Source organism: Gadus morhua, chromosome 11, assembly GCF_902167405.1.
Source record: "Gadus morhua chromosome 11, gadMor3.0, whole genome shotgun sequence".
In the NCBI taxonomy this organism is placed as follows: Eukaryota; Metazoa; Chordata; class Actinopteri; order Gadiformes; family Gadidae; genus Gadus; species Gadus morhua.
This window is the reverse complement of record NC_044058.1, coordinates 1,193,966-1,206,370: the sequence shown is the minus strand read 5'-3', so window position 1 is coordinate 1,206,370 and position 12,405 is coordinate 1,193,966.

Sequence of the window (12,405 nt, the reverse complement as noted above, 5' to 3'; positions counted from 1 at the left end):
TTATTGACAGTAACCTACCTAAGAGCCTTTGGCACTATGCCGTTCAGGAAGCAGCCTACACCAGGAATCGGTGCTTTAATAAGTGCACAGGCACTACACCTTATACAACACTGACAGGGAAAAACTGTGATCTAGCCAAGATGCACAAGTTCGGGTCAGGATGCTACGCCTACCAACAGGACAGAGGTAAACTAGATCCTGGGTGTGAGAGAGGACTCTTTGTAGGGCATGACAAGGGCAGTCCCGCCTTTCTAGTTTACTACCCCAATAAAGGGAAAGTGCAAAAGCTCAGGCTGGTAAAGTTTGTCACAAAGACAACCTGCGAGAAAGGGACTCAGATTCAGGAGCTAGGGCTGGACCCCAAAATAGATGGTGAGGAGAGAGAGACACCACAACCTAGTGTCCTCAGCACAGACATACAGACTGGCGGTCCACAGTCACCAGAGGATGATGGCAAGAAGCACCCTAGGGTGACGCCACAGGCCTCAGGCAGTGAGGCCGAGATATCTACATGGAACAACCTGAGTGTTACGAAAATGGGGGAGAGAAGCTAGTCTGTAAATTAGAGAAGTCCATTTATGGCCTGAAACAGTCGAGGCGTAATTGGAATGAGATGCTTCACACATGTCTAATAGATGATAACTTCACACAGAGCCCAGCAGACCACTGTGTATACACAGAAGAGTCCAAACAAACAGGAAAGGTGATAGCTGTTATCTGGGTGGATGATCTTATCATTGCAGCCAACAACACTAAGAGTCTAGAGCCGGGGTCTTCAATTAAAATTGAACAAGGTCCAGTTACTAAAAATTCCTTCCAAGAAAGGTCCGAACCTACCACGTCCTAACAGCATTCTTTTGTGAAATACAATCAACATGTCATATTACCTTATAATTTCAGATGTATTTATTTTCAATTTCCAAATAGCTTACTTTTAACCATGAAAAACTAGTAAGACAAAGTAAGGCATGTTAACATTTCAAGTAAACAAAACAGGTACATTAGGCCTGCAATTCAAGAAAACATAAAAAGTGCATAAGGCCTACATGTGAAGTAAGCAGAACAGGAACACTAGGCCTACACTTCAAATAAACACAAAGTGCATTAGGCCTACATTTCAAGTAAGCAAAACAGGTACACCAGACCTAAATCTCAAATAAACACAGAAAGAGCATTAGGCCTTCATTTCAAGTAAGCAAAACAGTGTCTCAAGTGGTGTTAGACCCAACAGGACCTCACAGATCTCTTTCTTGTCTTGATGAAACAATCGCACATAAACCAAAAGCTGGGCATTATGTTACATCTGAAGACTCATCAATGGCTAAGGATGGGGCACTCTGAACAGCCGCATGAAGCTGTGACAGTGCGTCATCTGATAACATTTTGGATTTTCTGGTTGTCGTTGCAGCTCAAATTGGGATTTGCTTCATTTTTTCACACAATTAATCCCTTTGTTTACCTTCAAGTAACGTCTCGGCAGCGACGTTCAAGCACTCATTCACAACAGTCGTGTCACTGATTTATTTTTTTATGTTGCCCCAAAATCCATGCAATCTTAAGTGAGCATTAATTTGCACGTTGCTGGCCTGTAAATGAGTGTGTGAAGACACGCGTAGACCTCTCATACTGAGCTCTCAGCTCGGATATTATCCACGCTCTTACTTCTGACTTCTGGGGATACTTTTCCTCGAAGGATCTGTGTTTGGATTCGTAATGCTTCTTAATATTCCCGCTTTTTATCAGCGCCGCGGTTTCAACACATAAAAAACACAACAAAGGTTTTGTACTGCCTTGCGGGAGAATGAACAAGCATTGGTCAGTCCATTCATCTTTAAAATGTCTGTTTTCAGGGTCAACTTTCCTTATTTTCGAGCATGCCATTTTCTCATTCCAAATCGCTCTTCCGGTAAACAAAAAATTTGATTGGCTATTTTCTGAGTGACGCTATTACGCACATGCCGTGACAGACGGAGGGAGGGGGGGAGTTCGGTGAGTGCATGATCTTCGCTCTGTGAAGATCATTGCTTTTTGCTGTTTTTATGCTGCACTACAGACTATTCTGCCTTTCAATTTGTATTTCAGTGAGAAATGATTTTACTAACATAATCATGCTTTGTATAGTGAAATCATTAAAAAAAATAAAAAAAGTTTTATTTTTATTTTTATTATTATTATTTTAAATTGGTCAAGGGGTCGGATAGGTCCGTACCTTGGTCCGGACCCGGACCGCGGTCCGCCGTTTGGAGATGCCTGGTCTAGAGCATGTGAAGACCATGCTTTCCACCAGGTTTAAGATGAAGGACCTAGGCAGGTTAAAGCATTACCTGGGCATGGACTTCAGCCAGTCTGATGGCTGCGTGAAGATGTCACAAGGGAGGCATGTTGGAAAGATCCTGAATCGTTTTGACATGCAAGAGTGTAGAACTAGGGAGACACCATGTGACCAAAAGATAGACTATTCTGAGGATGCGCCTGAAATGGCTGATGTAAAGAAGTACAGAGAAGTTGTCGGCAGTCTCATCTACTTAACTACCTTTACACGACCTGCTTTGTGGTAAGCAGACTATTACAGCATTACGCTAACCCCACAGATGAGCACTGGGTTAACGTGAAACATGTTTTGCGCTATCTCAGGGGTACAAGTGGTTATTTTGTGAGCATGAGTAAAGACAGCTCATCAGGGGCGTCAGCTCAACCAATACCATACAGGGGCACAATACGGCACCAAAAAAAAATGCGAGCGCGCAAAGTGCGCGAGTTAAAAAAATTTTGGGCAATTATTTATTTAAAAAAAGCATGGGCACAGATAATTAATGCAAGCACGCGAGCAAATATTTTATAGCACTTATTTATTATCATAAAGCGTATCTTCATTAAATATCTGTCAGCAAACATGAACTTGAAAACTGAAAACTTGAAGGGCCCTATTTTAACGGTCTGAAACGCAAGTGGGAAGTGCAAAGCGCAAGTAGCTTTGTGGGTGGTTCTAACGGCGCTATCGCTATTTTACAGGCGGATAAATGACGCTTGCGCCGCGGCGCAAGTGTCAAAAGGGTTGGTCTGAAGCAGCCTAATTACCCGTAGGTGTGGTTTGGGCGTAACGTGCAACAAACCAATGAGAGTGCCAGCTCCCATCCCCTTTAAGAGCCATGAGCGCATTTGAATCGGACGAGTTGATATTTTGACAGCGCGTCTGCAGTCTCCGATGAGACAGATGCACATGAATTTCAAACTGCAAATGGCTTAGTTTATTGCCAAATAATATGGCCTAATTCACACATGGAATAAGGGGTTTTCTTCCACAACTTCAGAAATACTGAGTCCTCAAATAAATTTCGGCAAAGAAAACGTATGATAGGCTATAACATATGATATGCGGTAACTGTGGTTCTATTTAATGATGTACGCAATACATTATAAACATTGTTTCTTATGAGTATTGTACGCTATCCTAATATGCATGTGTCCCCGCGGTAATAGACATTGCCATTGATTGTATTATGCGTTACGTGTTTAGTTTGCCCAAGTGAAGGAGTTCAAGTAGCCTACCTCGGGGTCTTGTTCGCGAGTGAGGGAACTATGGAGCGTGAGATTGGCCGGAGAATCGGAGCAGCGGGGGCGGTATTGCGTTCGCTTTACCGCACCGTTGTTACGAAAAGAGAGCTGAGCCGCAAGGCAAAGCTCTCGATCTACCGGTCGATCTTCGTTCCTATCCTCACCTATGGTCATGAGGGTTGGGTGATGACCGAAAGGACGAGATCGCGGGTACAAGCGGCCGAGATGAGTTTTCTCAGAAGGGTGGCTGGCGTCTCCCTTAGGGATAGGGTGAGAAGCTCAGCCATCCGTGAGGAACTCGGATTAGAGCCGCTGCTCCTTTACTTAGAAAGGAGTCAGCTGAGGTGGTTCGGGCATCTGGTAACGATGCCCACTGGGCGCCTTCCTTGGGAGGTGATTCAGGCACGTCCAGTGGGGAGGAGACCTCGGGGAAGACCCAGGACTAGCTGGAGAGATTATATCTCAACACTGGCCTGGGAACGCCTCGGGATCCCCCCGTCAAAGCTGGTCAATGTGGCCCGGGAAAGGGAAGTCTGGGGCCCCCTGCTTGAGCTGCTCCCCCCGTGACCCGACCCCGGATAAGCGGACGAAGATGAGATGATGATGAGTGTTTAGTTTGCGTGTGTTTAAACAGAGCAAACACGCGCGCCCGCATTCATTCATTCTTTTTAACACTCACTCGCGGTCAAACAATGTTTTTCACGATCAAATAGGCCTACTCATCAATCCTAAAAGTTATGGGCATGTAGGCCTACACGATGTCTGTGTCAAGAAAATATGTGTTTGCTGTACGGTGTTTGCAGATGCATTGATTTAAAAGTACAATTTATTACCGCTGCATCAGCTGTTCTTTCCCAAATAATTTACCAAGAATGTGCGGCTAGGTAGATGAGAGAAGCAAAGTGTATGCGCGAGGTGCACAAGCAATCCGTATGCATCGCATGCGCATGTATGCATGCGCCCTTAAAATAGCATCTGAACAACGCGCCACTGACTTTAAACCAGGTATTTCCTGGTCAGTAGCGCAATGGTATTCAGAGACGGCAAAATACCGTTTGCGCCAGAACACGCCTCCTCCTTCCGCCGAACCGCCCCTTGGGGCGCATGATCAATCCCTTATTTACCGGCGAGTGGCGCTGGTGGGAAAAGAACGCTCTGCGCCAGTTGTAAACTAGCAACGACACATGCGCCAGTGACTAAGTCACTTGCGCCGGATGCAAGATAGGGCCCGAAATGTGCAACTGTAAAAGGAAAAACAAAAAAACACCTCTACATACATACATGTCTGTGTTTATCATTTCTATTTCAGACCATCCTATGATGGTGTGATGGTGATGATCCTATGAGGTGTGTATATCATGGCCAGAAAGATAGGGGAGCTGTTCCTTTTTTTAACAGTAAACGGTAGCGCCTCTGCTTCATTTTTGCGAAGCTGTCGATCAATTGTGACTGGCTTAATTTGGAGAGTTCTCCTCGCTCAACCGACATGATGGCAAGATGATGAAGCCTATCTTGCCCCATTGTGCTCCTCAACCAAGTGTGAAGGCGTCTCAGTACGCTGAATGTCCTTTCACAACTGCAGCTGGACACAGGAATGGTCAGACATATTTTAATGACCTGTGTCAGTGTAGGGAACATGACATTATCGAGTAAACCGAAAAGACATTGCATGTCAGTAATTGGCAGGCTCTCCTGCTTTCTGTCCAGGTAATGTTTCGCTACCCACACCTCCTCTTGTTTAAGATCAACATTGTAGTGATCTGCGAGACCTCTGACCGTCGCTTTGGGGTCAGTGCGCATTTCTTTTAGAGTGGCACACACAGCGCATTTAAACTCCTCTGCTTTTGCCAGGTCCACAGTTTCACTTTGCAGGTATTTGTGAAGACTTTCTGTCACAGACAAAAAAGTCTTGAAGACCATCAACAGATAAATTGTGGTGAACCTGGCAAGGTTGGCATGCAAACCCACAGCCGTGGGGTTGCTGATGTTGGACAGGCACGTGAGAACTGCGGGGAAATTCTCTATCATAGCGTTGATTGACCTCAGCTGGCACGACCATCGGGTCTTGGACAGCTGTACCAACTCAGAAGGCTGTAAGCCAAGCTGTTTCTGGGTCTCCTTAAACTTGTCGTGGTTAACAAGGGAGCCTGAAAAGAATGTATACACATTCTGCAGGAGGTCAAATAAATTCCTGGCCTCTGGTATGGCTTGACATGTGCAACACAGCACTAAATTCAATTGATGTGCATAGCAATGCACATAAATGGCCATGGGATGGTTCTCTCTGAACTTAGCTTGGACCCCTCCAACAGTCCCACTCATGACTGAGGCGCCATCATAAGCCTGTGCAACCACCTTCACATGATCTATGCCATTCAATCTTAGCTGGTCTTCAATTGCAGTGGTAATGGACTCTGCGTCAAACCCATTCAAATCTGTCATGGCTAGCAAATGCTCTTTCACACTTCCCCCAGCAACATAACGAACACACACAGCTAGCTGCTCAGTGGTGCCATCTCTCGCTTCATCTGCCATTACTGAAAACATTCCAGCCTCCTTTATTTCTTGACTGATAGCTTTTACTATCTCTTGGGCACAGCATTGAATGACCTCATTTTGGGATGAAGGTGATAAGTATGTACTGTGAGATGGTGGTGAATATGCCTGAAGAAAAGGATCAAACTCTTTCAAGAGGTTCATACACTCCAGAAAGTTTCCCTGGTTGTCGCTGGACATGCCCTCATCATGGCCACGGAATGGGATATTTTGTTTACCCAAAAACTTGGTAACAGCCACAACCCGGCTGAGGTACTCGCGTCTCTCTTTGATTTCACGCTCACTTGCAGAATCCAACTGCTCGACAACACTGCCATGAGCCGCACTGGCTTTATAACTACACCAAGACTCCATGCTTGCCTTATGGGCTGGTGATTTCTCATGCTCTCTATAGACATCCAGAGCTTTTTTCCAATTTTGAAAGCCAGTGTTTACAAAGGTGTCATTCTTCAAATGTTTCCCAAATATTCTACAGAGAAAACAAAAGGCTGCATTTTTAGACTTGGGATATTCCAGCCATGTAAAGCTTTCAAACCAGTTGGCGTTAAAGGATCGATTCTTGGCACCAAAGTTGTGCTGGGGATATTTTGACAACTTAACTTGGTTTGGGTCAGACTCCTTTCCCCCAAGATCACTTGTATGTCCCTCAACATTGTGGACACTGCTTTTTTCTCTTGCCCCCAGTCTAATGTTCTCTGCCACTGTGGCAACTGTTTTCTCAGTCTCATATCTGGGGTGTGATCTCTCTGGCCTGTCTGTCTCCTGTTGTCCTTCCTTCTCTCTCTGCATCTCCCCTGCCTCAACCAGCTCATTCTCTTCTGCCCTCTGATTCTCCTGTGTGGTGCAACATACAAAAAATCATATGATCAATGGTTACCTCAGATAACCATTAAAAGTTCAAATAAAATTAATCAAATCTAAGGTGAGTCTCACCTGTCAGTGTCATCTCTCAATGCCAACTCTACCTGCGTCCCTTCAATCTGCTCCTCTCCTCCTCTGCACTCTGCTGCACTGAGTCTTGAAGCAACAAGAACATATTACAGTCTCCTGTCTGCATTTTCACTATCTAGATTTTTATATATGCATATGTAAAGTTACTTGTGTATAACCTGTTTGCAGTTATTCCTAATTAATATGAAAGTAATAGTCATATCACCTCTGCTCGTGCTCATCAACATCCCTCTCTCCTTCACCTTTTCCTTCAACTCCTCCGTCACCTCCTCCGGCACTCTGCTGCTCCTCTTTGTCTGGACAGATAATAATAATAATAATAATAATACATTTAATTTAGAGGCGCCTTTCAAGACACCCAAGGTCACCTTACAGAGCATATAGTCATCATACATTATTTAAAAAAAACAAGACATTGTGTAAAAATAAATAAACATAAGCAATAAGAAATAAATAAAACAAAAACAAGACAAAACAAAACAAAAAAAACAATCAAAACAGTGATCAGTTAGACGTTGTGTGCGAGTTTGAACAGGTGAGTTTTGAGTTGTGACTTGAAGGTTGTAATGGTGTCTGATTGTTTTATGTGTGGGGGGAGGGAGTTCCAGAGCCTGGGTGCTGAACAGCTGAATGACCGGGCACCCATTGTAGTGAGTCGTGATGTGGGGATACATAGTAGTCCAGCAGAGGTTGAGCGGAGGGAGCGGGAGGGAGTGTATTCTTGGAGGAGGTCACAGAGATAACTGGGGGCTAGGTTGTGGAGAGCTTTGTAGGTGAGGAGTAGGGTTTTGTATTGGATACGGTAGTGTACTGGGAGCCAGTGAAGTTGAATGAGGACAGGGGTGATGTGGTCAGATGATTTGTTGCGGGTGATGATCCGGGCGGCTGAGTTCTGAATGATCTGCAGTCTGTTGATGAGTTTGGTGGGGAGTCCGGTGAGGAGGGCGTTGCAGTAGTCTATGCGTGATGTGACAAATGAGTGAACTAGGATTTCAGTGCTGGATTGGGTCAGTGATGGGCGGAGTCTGGCGATGTTGCGGAGGTGGAAGAATGCAGTCCGGGTGATGTTGTGAATATGGGGTGCGAATGAGAGGGTGTTGTCCAGGATGACACCGAGGCTCTTGACTTTGGAGGAGAAGGGTACTGGGAATCCATCGATAATTATGAGTGGAGCTGGGGTGTGTTGTGATTTAGTGAGGGTGGATTTGGATCCGATGAGCAGGGCCTCGGTCTTGTTTCCATTGAGTTTCAGGAAGTTCCTGCTCAACCAGCTCCGGATCTCTTCCAGGCATGTGATGAGGGAGGTGGGGGGGATGGCAGCGGTGGGTTTGGTAGAGATGTAGACCTGTGTGTCGTCAGCGTAGCAGTGAAAATGGACCCCATGGTGACGGAGGAGTGTGCCCAGCGGGAGGAGGTAAGTGGTGAAGAGGAGTGGACCCAAGACTGACCCCTGGGGGACACCCAGTGAGATATCTGAACACCCAGACTTGTGGTTGCTTAGTTGAACAAATTGTTGACGGCCGGTGAGGTAGGATGTAAACCAGGAGAGTGCAGCACCAGTGATCCCAATACCAGCTAGGCGGTCCAGGAGCAGAGGGTGGGAGATGGTGTCGAATGCTGCGCTGAGATCGAGGAGGATGAGAATGGTGAGTAATCCAGAGTCGGCTGCAAGGAGGAGGTCGTTGGTGATTTTGACTAGGGCTGTTTCAGTGCTGTGTTTTGGACGGAAGCCAGATTGGAACGGTTCGTGGAGATTGTTAATGTCGAGGTGGGACTGTAGTTGTGCGGCAACCACCCTTTCAAGTGTTTTGGAGATGAAAGGGAGATTGGAGATGGGCCGGTAATGGTTAAGGTCAGATGGGTCAGCACCAGGTTTTTTCAGGATGGGAGTGATGGCAGCCAGCTTGAGAGTGAGGGGTACAGTACCAGTAGTGAGGGAGGAGTTAATTATGTTGGTGATCATGGGGGAGATGGACGGAAGACATGCTTTGACAAGGGAGGTGGGAAGAGGATCGAGCTGACAGGTGGTGGTTTTGGCTTTGCGGATGAGTTCTGAGACGGTCTGTTCTGTTGCTAGGGTGAAGTCAGAGAGGGAGCTGATGAGAGGTTGGCCAGAGGTGATCATCCAGGGTGGGTCATCAGAGGGGGTGCGAGATGAGGCCAGTTGTTGGTGAATGGTGTTGATTTTAGAGCTGAAGAAGTCAAGGAACGCAGTGCATTGGGTGGTGGAAATATCTGGAGGGAGAGATTTAGGAGGCTGAAGTAAGTGGTTGACTGTTGAGAAGAGGACTCTGCTGTTGCCTGTACCAGTGTTGATGAGGTTGGAGTAGTATGAGGTTTTGGCAGTGGTGAGGGCATTCTTGTAGTGATGGATGTGGTCCGAATACATTTGGCGGTGTACAGTGAGTTTTGTCTTATTGTAGAGTCGCTCCAGTCGACGACCAGTGGCTTTGAGCTGGCGCAGATGAGGAGTGAACCAGGGAGCAGTGTGGGTGAATGAGACTGAGCGGGTTTTCAGGGGGGCCAGGGTGGTGAGGGAGGAGGAGAGGCAGTTATTGTAGTGAGTCACCAGGTCAGTCAGGGAGGAAGCTGGGGGAGGGTTGGGGTAGGAGCTTATCATGGTGGAGAGGTCTGTGGTGTTGATAAGTTTGATGTTTCTGAAGGAGATGGTCCGTTGTTCCTTGGTTTTGTGGAGTTGGGTATGAATGTCAAAAAGATATGATATGTAACTGTTAGGCTTGGGCTAGTGACCAGTGGTCAACTCAACTGGGTTGTTACCTAAAAGTGGTTTGCATTGCCTTGTTACCTAGCGTACCGCTCTCATTTCTCCTTGCTGCTTTATCCCTGCTCCGAGCGAATAACTTTCTGATGTCCATCTACAAGAACAATGTTGTTTGAGTTGAATTGAGATCAAAATCATAACTAATACAGTAGGCTGTTATATCTAGTTCCGGTCACTGAGATAACAAATAATTCAATGCCAGCAAAAGATCATAAAATAACATAGCCTACTAGTACAACATACTTCTTCCATAACTCTCTACATACCTGACACACCAAAAAAACGAATAGTAAAAACAGGACATTCGTCTATATGCATGCTATGAATGATACCTATCAATTGTTTTTTTTTCTACATTATGTTTCTACTGTCTTGAAAGTAACCACCTGTATGTCATCATGCCCCCTTAATGTCTGTGCTTTTGTCTGTAGGCCTACTCGAGCAGAAAACACCAGAATGAGAATAATTTCAGAATCATTCATTTTCAACTTTGAGACCAACGTGTGCTTGAGCTGCTTAAGCCAGCCTGCTTATTTAAGCATGCACTGGGCTATTTTTAAAAGCAACAGCGTACAAAACAGCTTCCACCTCCGAGTGTTGTATTCTGTTATAAATTGCGCTAGTATAACATCGGTGCCATTGGTTCCAGGCAACTTGAGAAGATGTCTTATACAGTATGCCGATAGCTAGCTAACTAAGCTGACAAGACAACTTGGATACCCCATCACGGGATCATCACCCCCTGAAAACACGAACGTAAAGAATCGAGAAACACCATAAGATGGCATGTAGTGTGAACCCGACATTTGTGGTCTTTCTCCGATCAACAGGTCCAGCTTAAACAGTTATCGCTACAGTTTAATATATTAGCGAACTGTCTGGCTACTATAGCATAACGACAGACGTGACCACATTAGCTAATAACACCACTTCAGAGACGCCCCTTCACCTTATTTGATGAAAGGCATACACATTTGTTATACATTCTATGCTTCCAGAGGATAAAAATGTAACGCTTACTGTTTACTTCACTTCACGCCGGCCGGAGTGAATGGTCGCTGACGCTGTGCTGGACAGGTTCAAAAAGTCGATATCAAGGAGAATGATTCTCTCCTCAGTGTGTGCATTCGTCACGTACATTTCATTGCAGCGGCCGGCCAATGAGGGGGGCACCATGCATTCTATTGACGTAATTCAAATAGTAAATTTCTTCAGGGTGTCAAATTTTGTACAATCAATGTTTTAGTGTGTCTTTACTAGGAGGACTAGTACCGTGTTTCTTAAAGATAGCCTAAAATATGACGAACTCCTGGCTCTGTGTTACAGGCAACTCTCCGGCTGCAACATGCTCCGAGTGGCACGACGCTGAAGTTGGCATCCGATTCGCAGCGTCCGATTCAGCAGCTGGTCCACTTTAAATCGGTCCTGATTGAAAACCACTACAACTAGACTCTTCAAATCTGGACTAAATTATCACAGTGAGGCTATACATTATAATAAACATAGTAACAGATTTGTGAAACCTTTTTACTATTTGTGAAAATGCAATACAGGCTCATTTTAATGCTTTTTTAGGGGTCCAGACTGCATTAGAACGGGTCCTGATTGAAAACCACTACACCTAGACTCTTCGAATCTAGACTAAATTATCACAGTGAGGCTATACATTATGTAAAACATAGTTTCAGATTTGTGAAACCTTTACCCTATTTGCGAAAATGCAATAAAGGCACATTTTAATGCTTTTTAGGGGTCCAGACCGCATTAGAACTGATCCTGATTAAAAACCACTACACCTAGACTCTTCAAATCTGGACTAAATTATCACAGTGAGGCTATACATTAGGTAAAGCATAGTTTCAGATTTGTGAAACCTTTAACCTATTTGTGAAAATGCAATGCGGTCTGGACCCCTAAAAAGCATTCAAATAAGCCTGTATTGCATTTTCACAAATAGGGTAAAGGTTTCACAAATCTGAAACTATGTTTTACATAATGTATAGCCTCACTGTGATAATGTAGTCCAAATTTGAAGAGTCTAGGTGTAGTGGTTTTCAATCAGGACCGATTTGAAGATTCTAAGTGGTTTTCAAGCCGAATCGGATGCTGCGAATCGGATGCCAACTTCAGCGTCGTCCGAGACGACGCAAGTGGATTCTAATTACTCTGTCCGTATGTCGGACTTAAATTCTAACGAAAGTGGTAGTCTATTAGGCCTATTTTAAGAAAAAAAAATGCAAGCATGTATTCTGTAGATTGCCAGATGAGTCAGACTTAAATAAAAAAAAATTAAAGGGATAAATAAATTAATTAATTAAAAAATCAGTGCCCCAGGCATACCCAGGCACCGCAGATCCACAACGGGGCACGTGCCCCGGTGAAAAGGGTCTGCCGACGCCGATGCAGCTCATTGGTCTCATGGAAAACCAAGAAGCAGCCGACAGTAGCACTATCCACGTGCAAAGCCGAATACATGGCTCTAGCTCTAACAATACAGGAGTGTATCTATTTGGAGCAACTACTGAAAGGTATAGATACCTATGTGTACATGAAAACTGTTG